The sequence below is a fragment of the Salvia splendens genome, chromosome 6 (genome assembly GCF_004379255.2).
Source record: "Salvia splendens isolate huo1 chromosome 6, SspV2, whole genome shotgun sequence".
NCBI lineage: Eukaryota > Viridiplantae > Streptophyta > Magnoliopsida > Lamiales > Lamiaceae > Salvia > Salvia splendens.
The window spans coordinates 24,668,821-24,681,045 of NC_056037.1; positions in this window are offsets into that span (position 1 = coordinate 24,668,821).

Below are 12,225 nucleotides of genomic sequence, written 5' to 3' on the forward strand. Positions count from 1 at the left end.
GCACCGATTCCTCGCCGACGGTGCAGCCGCAGTGGTGTCCGACGGAGGTGAAGGCAGCGTGCCGGAGTGAGCGACAGGGAAGGGAGAGTCGGCGTTTCCTCTCTGTTCCGTCGAATTGGTGGAGTAGAGGGAGAGAGAAGATAGATAGGGAGATAAAAGAATTTTGGGCCTTTGTTTTGTTTGGGCCTTTTAATAATTAATTGGAACTCTAAATAATTGTTGGGGCTTCCTAATTATGTTTTTGAGGAATAAGGTGGGCTAAGCTTAATCTTTTGGGCCGGAAATTAAAAGTAAATCGGGGGAAATTATTTAGTTAATTCCCGGAGGTTTTTTTGAAGGATGAATAATGTTACCCTAAGCATGAAATAATATGTTTTCAAAGATAAAGAATTACGAAAATTAAAGTATACGCTTAAATAATTTTTAGAAATTATTTTCGACATCTCGGAAAAGACGAGGAGCCAACGGAGGAAAGAACGAGCGTAAGCGGCCGACCGGCGTCGCACGCGACGCCATGGGCGGCCGCCGAATAATCGAAAATGCACGAAAACCGAGAAAATGAATTAAAAGATTTTAATTAGAGTGCATGCATTCTAAAATGTCTTCGTTACCGAGATTGATGTGTACTTTATGTATTTACTGAAAAGGTGGTTCGCACGCACGCTAAAGTCGGAACGAGGAACTTTTTACGGAAATCCTAAGCTTTTGAGGTGGGCTTTATTACTTAAACTCTTTTATTTGAAATGATATGTTATGGTGAAATAAGGGTGGTTTAAAATAGTATGTCATGCCGTATTTTATGTTTTGAATTGCCTATCTGATTGTCTACTGGGATAATATCCTACTAGATTTTGATAGTTAACGAATTCGGGTCTGACTAGGGAGTGAGTCCCTACTCGGACTAGTGCACTGATAGGGATCGTGAGCCGTCCCCTAGGTCGGCCGGTCCAGTGATCGAGATTGTGGCCACATTCTCGTTTCACATGATAGCTCAGATATGGTACATGATGGGGGATGATGATTGCCTGCAGGCACTATTTTTATTAAAGGAATGATTTAGTGTTTCTCGGCCTTTTTAAAGTAAAACCCGAGATTCACTCGATGATGGCTTGACATGTCTTAAATGATAAATGTATTTCGGGCATGAGTTCACTGAGTGCATCAAGTACTCAGCCCCTGCATATGTTTTCGTATGTGCAGGTTGAGCGTGGACGGGGGACGGAGGATGTTGAGCATTGGACAGAGATAGTATTCAATAAATGATCCGGTTACTATTGTGTCTTCATACATAGTAGTAGCTAACTCTCAAATGCTTCCGCTATGTCAAGTTTTAAAATTCTGATGTTTTCTGTATTCTGCAGAACTATGTTATTCACACTATGTTACTTCGTGATTTGAAACTTTGATTTGATAATGGAATTTCATCTTTTGATCGATATGTCGTACTTCCTTGACTGCTACCCCCTTCTTCCCCGCTTCTTAATTCCCCCACTAGTCACGATTCCCCGTGCTTCCTATCCTTAGGAAGTGCGGTCGTGACAAATCTAGACTTAAGGTAAAAGAAGACTCTCGGACCAGAGCGAGAGAACGAAGCTCTGATACCACTCTGTCACGACCGCCCATACTAGGGGTACTACAAACGAGGTGATCGTGACCAAGGGACAAACATCAAGAATAGCATTTAAGGATAACAGTTCATAAGAAAAACTCAATTAGCTTAAAAGAATAATATTTTAGTTCAGCAACTGTTAAACAACAAGTTTTTAGTTTAAAGAAACTTAATGTCGAAAATTCATTATTAATTAGCAAAGACTTAGCAAAAGATTTTTTTCCAAAGAAGCAACGGGAAAATAAACATAAAAAAATCTAATTAACTTCTAAAAAAAACATTTGTTTTAGTTTACGAAAAATCATTTTAGAGTAATGAAGCAAACAACGGATTAAAGTCTAACAGAATTTGACATACTCAGAACAATACGAAATAAAGTAAGGTCTTGAGGCATAGTTAAAAAATATAGCAGAGGAAATAAGGTTTCAAAGAGAGTTAAGGATGACGCCTATGTATGAAGACACAACGCATCCCAATTTCCCAGGCAGACATCCCGCTCAACCTGTACATAGGGAAAAACACATGCAGGGCTGAGTACTTGTTGTACTCAATGGGCTCATGCCGAAAACATTTTATACAGTTATGTCATCCATACCAGTGATCTCGAGTTTTATGTGTAGTTAAGAAATATCACGAGAACACAAAAATATTTCAAATTCTGGCCAGACAATCAATCTCCCCACTTTCTCATCAATCCATCAATCACAATCATCAAATCATAGCGCGACGAAAGTGTGGCCATACTATTCGCCCACGAGACCGACCGACTAGCAAGGACGGCTCACGATCCCACCAGTGTACACAGCCTGATAGGGTTTGCTGAAGGGGTTGGCAGCGGAAGCGTGCATAAATTATTCGATCACATGAATTTGATCTATTTAGCAGATTATTCAGAAAATTTCTATTCGCGCAATTATCACATGTATCATGCTCATAACTTGAATTAAAACATGCTTTAGCATATAAAATCCGTAAAACATGCTTACTACGGAATTAGCCAATTTACCTCGTTGATTCAATCAAGAATCGATGATGGCTTGCTCTGTCTCCACATGAAGATCTTCAATACAAGATCTCAGATCTTCTGACTGGTGTCCCGGACTATACGCTGATATTTGTGTGGGCAAATCTCTCTAACGTACTAGGACTCAAATAATGGACGACAGAAACTGCTCACGGAGGAGGCACAAATTTCGAACTCTCTCTCTCTAGAGGTGGACAAAATTTTTATTTAAAAAAAAGTTAAGTATTTTCTGTCTCCTTTATTCTCCTATTTATATTAAGTCACAAATTGGGTCCAGGCAGGGATCTAAGGGAGAATTGGATCAGGCCTCACCCAATTAGCTTTTTACTAATTAAATTGAACCCACAATTTAATATAAGCTTATATTGGAATATTACAAGCAGCCACTACAGAAGTAATATTGCACTGCCTTTCCAAATCCGAAATTACAAGTATTTCGGGTTTCCTTTATTTGCGTTCAATTCATTTCCCGCGCTTAAGATAGAAACATCCATTAATTAATTAATGTCTGCTATGGACTTAGCAAGAAACTCTTATTTATTATTCATAGAGTAATAAAACTCCAACTAGCTAGGTTCCGAATAATAAAATCTTGTTTCGAGCTCCTCTTGTTTCGCGCACGATTTAACGTAATAGCAATCCTAGCACCGCTAGATAATGATCACCACTACCCAATATACCTGGATCGTTGGGTTACGAAAAACCCGCACCATTGGTAAGTCAAAGTAGAAGATAGTCAATATCGTATGCTCAATACTAACGTACATTGATTAAGAAATTATTATCAAGACCTCGTCTTTCAGTAGATAGCATAAAGACTCGTCTTGCTATTAGATCCATTCAGTGCTATACCACACCAACGTCATCTTATTTCAATAAGGCTTAGAAATAATCGGACTGACATTGCAACCTTTCACGATAGGTAGTCTAGGCCTATCTGGGTTGTGAAATTCTTCTTTTTCTTTGTTCAGAACTGACCGTGTTACCTTAAAGTGGACGACGCCCACAACCGGTCTACTAGAACAAAGACTTAGACTTTGTTACGTTCTTATACATTTAAATATGCAATAAACAACCATTAAATGTAAAACATAACAACATTATGAAAAAAATAATCTGTTTTATTCATTGGAAAATAACAAGTAGAGTTTTACAGTATCCAATCACTCGAAAGGTGATTTCTAGCATACAAAACCCTAACAATCTCCCACTTATACTCAAAACAGCTTTCAAGTATACAAAAAAATAGTGCACACGTCTAAATTTCTCCCACTTATACTAAAAGCGAGTTGAGGTCTTGAATGAGTCGAACTCCCATCCCTTCAACGTGGCATTTGAATGGTTTCACCGCCAAAGCCTTTGTAAAAGGATCTGCCAGGTTGTTCTCTGAAGCAATGTTGACCACTTGTATGTCTCCTCTTTGCACTATATCTCTAATGATATGATACTTCCGCTCTATGTGTTTGCTCGCTTTGTGAGCTCTTGGTTCTTTCGAGTTTGCCACAACACCAAAATTGTCACAATAAATGGTGATGCTCTTGGGAAGATTCGAAACCACACCTAAATCCATAAGGAAGTTCTTGAACCATACTGCCTTTTTGCAGCCTCCGAAGCGGCCACATACTCGGCTTCCATGGTCAAGTCCGCGATGCATTTCTGCTTCACACTCTTCCAAATTACGGCTCCACCTCCTAAGGTGAACACATATCCTGAAGTAGATTTTCTCGAGTCCTGATCAGCTTGAAAGTCTGAGTCAGTATATCCCAAAGGACAGAGCTCGACTGCATTGTAAACTAGAGCATAGTCCTTAGTCTGTTTAGGTACTTGAGTATATTCTTTATGGCAGTCCAATGTCCTTGGCCCGGATTCGACTGATATCTTGCCACCATGCCAACAGCAAAGCAAATATCAGGTCTAGTACAAAGCATAGCATACATGAGACTTCCAACTGCCGAAGCATATGGAATCCTTCTCATTTCTTGTATCTCAGACAGCGTTTTAGGGCACATCTCTTGAGATAAATGGATGCCGTGTCTAAAAGGTAAGAAACCTTTCTTGGCGTCCTGCATGCTAAAACGACTAAGTACTGTGTTGATATAAGGTTCTTGAGATAAGCACAACATCTTCTTTTCTCGATTCCGAAGAACCTTGATCCCGAGGATGTGTCCCGCGTCTCCCATATCCTTCATCTCGAACTGGTTCGACAACCATGTTCGTACTGATGACAACATCTTTTTATTGTTTCCAATTAGAAGAATGTCATCTACATATAAAACTAAGAACACCACATTCCCCTTATTAACTTTCTTATATACGCAGCTTTCACTTGGGCACTTTTCGAATCCAAACTTGTGAACAGTTTGATCAAAACATTGGTTCCACGGTCTAGATGCTTGCTTGAGGCCATAAATGGCCTTCTTAAGCTTCCAAACCATGTGTTCTTTGCCCTTGGCCACTAGTCTTGCCTTAAAGACTTTAACTCGTCCATCAGTTCCACATTTACGCTTATATATCCACTTGCTCCCAATGGCAGTACAGCCTTCGGGTAGGACGGACAAATCGTAGACGTGTTTGTCTATCATAGATTGTAGTTCCAAATCCATTGCTTTCACCTATTCGCAATGATCGACATCTGCTTGCGCCTCCGCAAAGTTCCAGTGATCTAATACATTGCTGTCCGAGGAGTGATCCATAGATTCTCCCAAACCAATGTATCTGTCGGGCTCATGCGAAACCCTCCCACTGCGGCGCGGCACTACAATATTTTGAGTAGAAGTTGATGTTTCGGGAATTGTTTGTACACTTGGTACTTGTTCTTGGTTAATGGAACTTGTGACAGAAGTTAGCTCATCAAGAGCCACTTCACTGCTGAGTTTATGATTCATTACATAGTCTTCCTCTAAGAATGTCGCGTGAGTACTCACAACGACTTTCTTTTCTCGGAGACTAAAGAATTCATAACCTTTCGTCCCTTTGGGGTATCCTATAAACAAACATACCTCCGTCCTTGATCCTATCTTAGTTGGATCCTTTTCCAATACATGAGTCGGGCAACCCCAAATCTTGAGATGTGCTAGATTTGGCTTGCGCCCAGTCCACAACTCATAAGGAGTAGTAGGTACGGATTTTGATGGTAAATTGTCTAAAATATGGCTTGCAGAAAGCAAGGCATGTCCCCAAAACGAAATAGGCAGACGTGCATAACTCATCATCGATCGAACCATATTTAACAAGGTCATGTTCCTTCTTTCAGCCACGCCGTTCTGTTGGGGCGTGCCCGCCGCAGTCAGTTGGGATTCAATACCCGACTCCGATAAGTAGTCCAAAAATTCGGCACTGAGGTATTCGCCTCCACGATCAGATCGTAGGATTTTGATATTCTTTCCATGATACTTCTCCATAAGAGTCTTAAAGTCTTTAAACTTGTCAAAAGACTCTGACTTGTGACGCATCAAATAGACATATCCAATTTTTGAGAAGTCATCAATAAATGTGATGAAGTATCGAAAACCACCTCTTACCTCCGTAGACATTGGTCCACATACATCGGAATGAACGAGCTCAAGTACTTCCTTGGCCCTATTGCCCTTAGCCTTAAAAGGCCTCTTGGTCATCTTGTCTTCTAAGCATGACTCACACTTATGAAAAGGTTCCTCCTCTAGACCTTTAATAAGATCTTGTTGAACATGAGAATGGATCCTCCTTTCATTTGCATGACCAAGTCTAAGGTTCAATAAGTACGTTTCGTTCATTGAACTTGGAGGTTCGTTTCGTTTCTTTGAAATTTTCGATGTTGTATTGAGTTCTGATTTGCGATTATTAAATTGTGTAGAAGTGATTGTGTACAGATTGTTTTCCATGATACCACGACAGATATAAGAACCATCTTTCTTAATAACGCAATTGTCATTAAAAGAAATCGAATATCCATCAAAAACCAATTTAGAAACTGAAATTAAATTTCTTCTAAAAGAAGGTATCAACAAAACATTCTTCAAAATAAAAAATCTATCACTACTAAAATGTAAATAAATGTCTCCCACTGCAACGGCCGCCACTTTGGTAGCGTCGCCCAGCTGGACTTCGATCTCACGATCATGTAGCCGTCTTGTCACCTGCATTAAGTCTGGTTCAAAACAATTATGATCAGTGTGTCAATAACCCAAGTGCAAGTAGATGTCAAAGTCAAACATGACTCAACTACTAAAGCTTGGTGCATACCTGTAGCCTTGCCCCTTTTAGGATAGTCTGGCTTCCAATGCCCCTTTTCTCCGCACTTGAAACACTTCCCCGATGGCTTCTTAGCCCTTTTCTTCTTTTTTCCCTTAGCCACTTTGCCCGATTCTGAGTTCGGTGCCTTCCTTTTTCCTTTGCTAGGCTTGAAGCCAGAGGAACGAGGTGCCGAAGTCATCATGGAAGCCTTAGCCTGGACCATAAGGTCCTCTGCTAACTGAATTTCAGTCAATAGTTCTGCCAAGGTGTAATTCCTTTTGTTCATCTCAAAGTTGAGCTTGAACTGCTGGAAGCTAGGGGGAAGACTTTGAAGGATGATTGTCACCTGGGACTCGGGATCGATCGTCCCTCCCAACACCTCAATCTGGTTGAGGTGGCCCATCTTCTCGAGGACATGGTCCCTCACAGACGAGCCTTCCTTCATTGTCTTCGACATGATACTCCGAAAGGTTTGAGACTTAGCCGTTCGATTCTGAGTACCAAAAAGATTCTTGAGATTCTGCTTAATCTCGGCAGTAGTTTGCATGGCATAATGCTGATGCTTGAGTACTGATGACATAGATGCCAACATGTAGCACTTAGCCATCTCATTCGCCTTATGCCACTATCTATGTGCATCTCTGAGTCCTACCGCAGCGTTAGCCGCTGGCACTGGAGGTCGCGGGGTTGTGAGCACAAAGTTGTACTCTTCAGCTGTAAGAACGATGTCCAAATTTTGTTTCCATTCTATGTAATTTTGGCCCTCGAGTTTGTTTTCTTTGAGAATTGCAGAAAGAGGATTGAACGACATATTGACGATTTGGTTTGCACTGCAAAACAGAATATTTACCATTTGTCATAAACTTATGTAAGAAGTTTGATTAGATTAACCATAAAACTTTTCAAAATCTTACAACTGTAAAATTAAAATTTTGTACCCTTCAGAGGAAGTCAATACGCATTAAAATCTTACAAATTTTACTGGTCACAACACCGACCTCCAGTGCCAGCGGCTAATGTTGCCTAAGCAAGACCATCTCTTTAGCATTACAGAGTGTCAATCCTACAACACACTCCCATAACAATGTTCATGTGCTGCTAACAAGATCAAGCTATCTCATAAATCCTGTGTGAACTTCTGAATCTCGTAGTTTCTTAGTATTATTGTCCCCACAGAGCAGGTGGCGATAATATTGGAAACTACATTCTAGTTCATACTATTTATATTTGAGAAGTCCGCCCTCATGAACTTGCTATTTTCTTAGGATTATTGTCCCCACAGAACAAGTGGCGATAATATTAGTAAAAGGCTTCATAAATTGCAGACCAGTTGATGGAGACCATATACAAACGTTGAGTTCGTAATTATAGCTTAGATATTTGGGTTATGGTTTTTCTTTAATTATCCTTAGCCTTAGGGCAAAGAAAGGCTGGATTAAATTCTGTTGGTATTTAATTTGCTAGATAATTAAACCTTTAGATTAATGTTGATATCTTCCTTTAGGAAATCATTGTTCTAGAATTTAATTCTTATTCATGTCTACTATAAGGTATATCTAAAATAAACAAATTATTTAATCCTTAATAAGATATGAAAAATAAATTCAAATTATTTCCTTGTTCCAGATTAGGAAGAGATATTTTATTATTTAATGTATTCATACATAACTATCCTTATTTGGATCTTAGATATATAAATATTAGGAAACTATTAAATTATTCTTATCCATATCATCTAGGAATCAAAATAATATTATTTATTTCCATAGATATAGAAAATAGTAAAAATATTCCTTAAATCTAGATTAATATTAGGAAACTATTAAATTATTCTCATCTATATCATCAACGAATCAAAATATTATTATTTATTTCCATAGATATAGATACTAATAAAATATTCCTAAAATCTAGGCAAATCTTCCATGAATATTTTATTTCTATTAAATAATAATATTTTAATGATATTTTTTAATAAAATAATTAAATAAACATTAAAATAATCCTTCATCGTTATTTCATCGTACGAGGTTCGCACAAACGATGAACGCCCGTCTCGGTCTTGTCGACCGTCGGGTGCCGACGCATCTCGGCCAGCTGCGAGCGCCTGTCTCGGTCGTGTCGACCGTCGGGTGCCGATGCTCTTCAGCCGTCTCGGCATGTCGGGTGACGCGGTCCTCGGCCAGTAGCGTGCACGACGGTGGTGCTGCTCTGGGCCAGTTGCTGTCGCCCGTCTCGGCCTATCCGAGCAACGATGCTCTCATCCCAGTAGCACACGGCACGTGACTCGGCGCGTCCGTCTCGGCCAGTGGCTCGGGACTCCGTCTCGGACCTTCGCCTAGGGATGGAGTTCCCTCGCGTCTCGGTGTCTCGGTCGATTCTCGGTCGAACCGCCGCACCACGCCAGCATCCATGTCAGTCTTGACGCGGGTGCGTCTGGGGCGTGCGATCTCGGCATGCGACGCGCACGAGCCCTCGCTCGTCCGCGCGTTGCCCCGTGATCGCAAGTCCCCGGCTCCCACTGTCTCGACATCTGTAACATCCCAAATTTTTGTGACTCTTTTTATATGTTTATTTGAAATTTGGATTACGAAACTTTTGTTTCTATGTGATTAAGGGAATTGCGTGAAACAATTGTCGTGAGTGATGTGGAATGAAGAGCTTGATATTTTATATTTTCCAATGTAGGCAAATAATTAATAGGATCATGCATTTATATTTTTTTCGAGCCAATTCATTGGAATATTCGGCCTTCCTAATTATTGAAATAGTATTTCATTTCCTGGATTTAATTAATTGTTTTGGGATATTTATCCAAATTAAATCAAACCAAATGATCCCTAAATTGTACTACATGAATTTCAAACTCTAGCCTATTATCCTTGGGAGTTTTGAAAATCCCCTATTTAAAATAGGAGATGAATTATTTTTTTTGATTTAATTGGTGTTTTGTTGACTCCCTTCTTTTGAATTAAATCCAATTAAATCATGTCATATTTTATTTCTTCACCCAAATTAAATAAAGGTTTGAAATAATTCCTTGACTAGTTAAGCCTAATTATTTTCGGCCCCCTCATTATTTTGTAGAGGAGAATTTATTGTTTCCTTTTTGTGAGACCCTTTTATTCAAATTAATACCTAAGCCAAATTAATTGGGGATGTGAATATTTCCTTGTGTTGCACCCTCCATTTCACACGCCCCATGCTATTATTTTTCATTGTGGGAATTTATTTATTGTTACCTATTTTATGGGACATTTTTCCTATAAAGAAATTACCAAATTTAAATCCTATTCTATTTAATTGAGGATTTAAATAATTTCCTTGTGCAATTCCCTATGGGAATTTTCGGCCCTTCCCCATTAATTTCCTACTTGGAGATTTAATTTATTTTGTTCCCTTGTTTATGGAATATTCATTATTTTATTTCCTAAGTTGTGAATATATTCTCTCCAAGTAAATATCAAATAAATTCCTTGTTAATTTTACCATGGAATTTTCGAATTCCTCCCCTTCCCACAAGCCTATTTTATTCTTTTAATTGTGGAATTTATTTAATTATATTTACCCTACAATTAATTAATTAATTTTAAACCTAACTCTAACCCTATAAAAACACCTAAACTAAACCCTAGCCCCCATTTCCCACAAATTTTCGGCCCCCCTCTCTCTCCCCCTCCCTCACACGCCTCTCCTCTCCCTCACTCTCCATCCTCTCCAAAAACTTCTTCCACCTTTGTTCTTGCTTCAATTGGAGTGGATTTCCCAAGAATTTCCGACGAATCGTGTCAACGTTCGCTTCTACCGTTCGTTTTCTTGATTCAAGAAGGTATATCTAAGTTTTTCTTCTCATCTCCTTCATTTAAACTTTATTCTTGAATCCTACATGCATATAGAGGGTGTAGGAATCATAGATCGCAAATTAATCGGTGGGAATGTGTGTTTGCATGAGAACTTTGATGAATATGCGTTTTTTAATGAAGTTATGTGAAGTTTGATTTGAATCCTTGGTGAATGATGTGAGTTTATGTGCAAACATGATTATGAGAACCTTTTTGTGCATGATTTTGTGTTATAGGCATGAAAAATTGTATTTGGATGATTGTGGAAGACACCCTAATTTCGAATTTGTGAGCCTGAAATCTGTGACGTTCGACAGCAGTTTCTGATGTGTAATTGACCTATCAAACGATCGAATTTTGATGTGAAAATTTTACTGAGTAAATATAAAGGTGTTTTCTGTGTCTCGTGTCAATTTCAGCCTTTTTTGTCGAAAAATGGATTTTTAATAAATGTTTGAAGTTGACTGCGCAATTCTGTCAGAAACTTGTGTTCTCGCCCAGAAAGTTTCGTATTCTGTTTGACCGACCAAATGACCTCCGTTTGATGTGATTCTTGAACAAAATGAACATTTTATTTGTCTTCTGAGTCGTGTAAAAATTTCAGCCTCTTTGGACATCGGATGAATTTATGGTGAGTTTTTCAAATGAACTGCGCAATGCTGCCAGAATTTTTATGTTCCGACCAGAGAGTTGTATAAATGTTTTGACTGACCAAATCCCATGATTTCAGTGTGAAACTTTAACTGAATGAACTTGAATGTGTCTACTGTGTTGTGACCAAGCTTCATATGAGGTCGGATGAATTTTTGGTGATTTTTACAAACCAACCGCGCAGTTCTGTCAGTTTTGTTGTTATGTGAAAATATCACTTGTTGCTAAGTTTGATGAACTATATGATGCATGTATGATTTGGGAAAGTATCCTACGATGTGATCACGTGTGATACGTTAAAATATATTATGGTGTATTTTTCCACCTTTGTGACGAATGTTGGGTTGGGTAAATTGAGAATAACGATGAGAGAGAAACGATAGGACATGCATAGTAATATGATTTTGTGGAAGGCTAACTTGTGTTATCGTTGACAAGGGTGATTGTGTACTCGTGAACTCGAGGAACGAGAGTTTCCATAAGTTGGATTGTGAATTTTTAAGCGAACGAGGTGGGCTTTCTTTTCAAACCTCTTTATTTTCCGAAAATATTACGTGGTGTTATAAGGGTGGTTTAACTGTTATGTCATGCCATGTTTTTGTTTGTGAGATTGTTGCCTGATGCCTAGTTCGTCTGAGCTTGCTCCGTTAGGCTATAGGGTTGTGTACACTGGTGGGATCGTGAGCCGTCCTTGCTAGTCGGCCGGTCTCGTGGGCGAATAGTGTAGCCACACTTTCATCGCACTGTGATATGATGATTGTGATGGATGGAATGATGTGAAAAGTGGGGAGATAAATTGTCTGGCCAGACTTGAAATATTTTTGTGTTCTCGTGATTTTTTTCTTACTATATAAAACTCGAGATCACTGGTATGGATGACATAACTA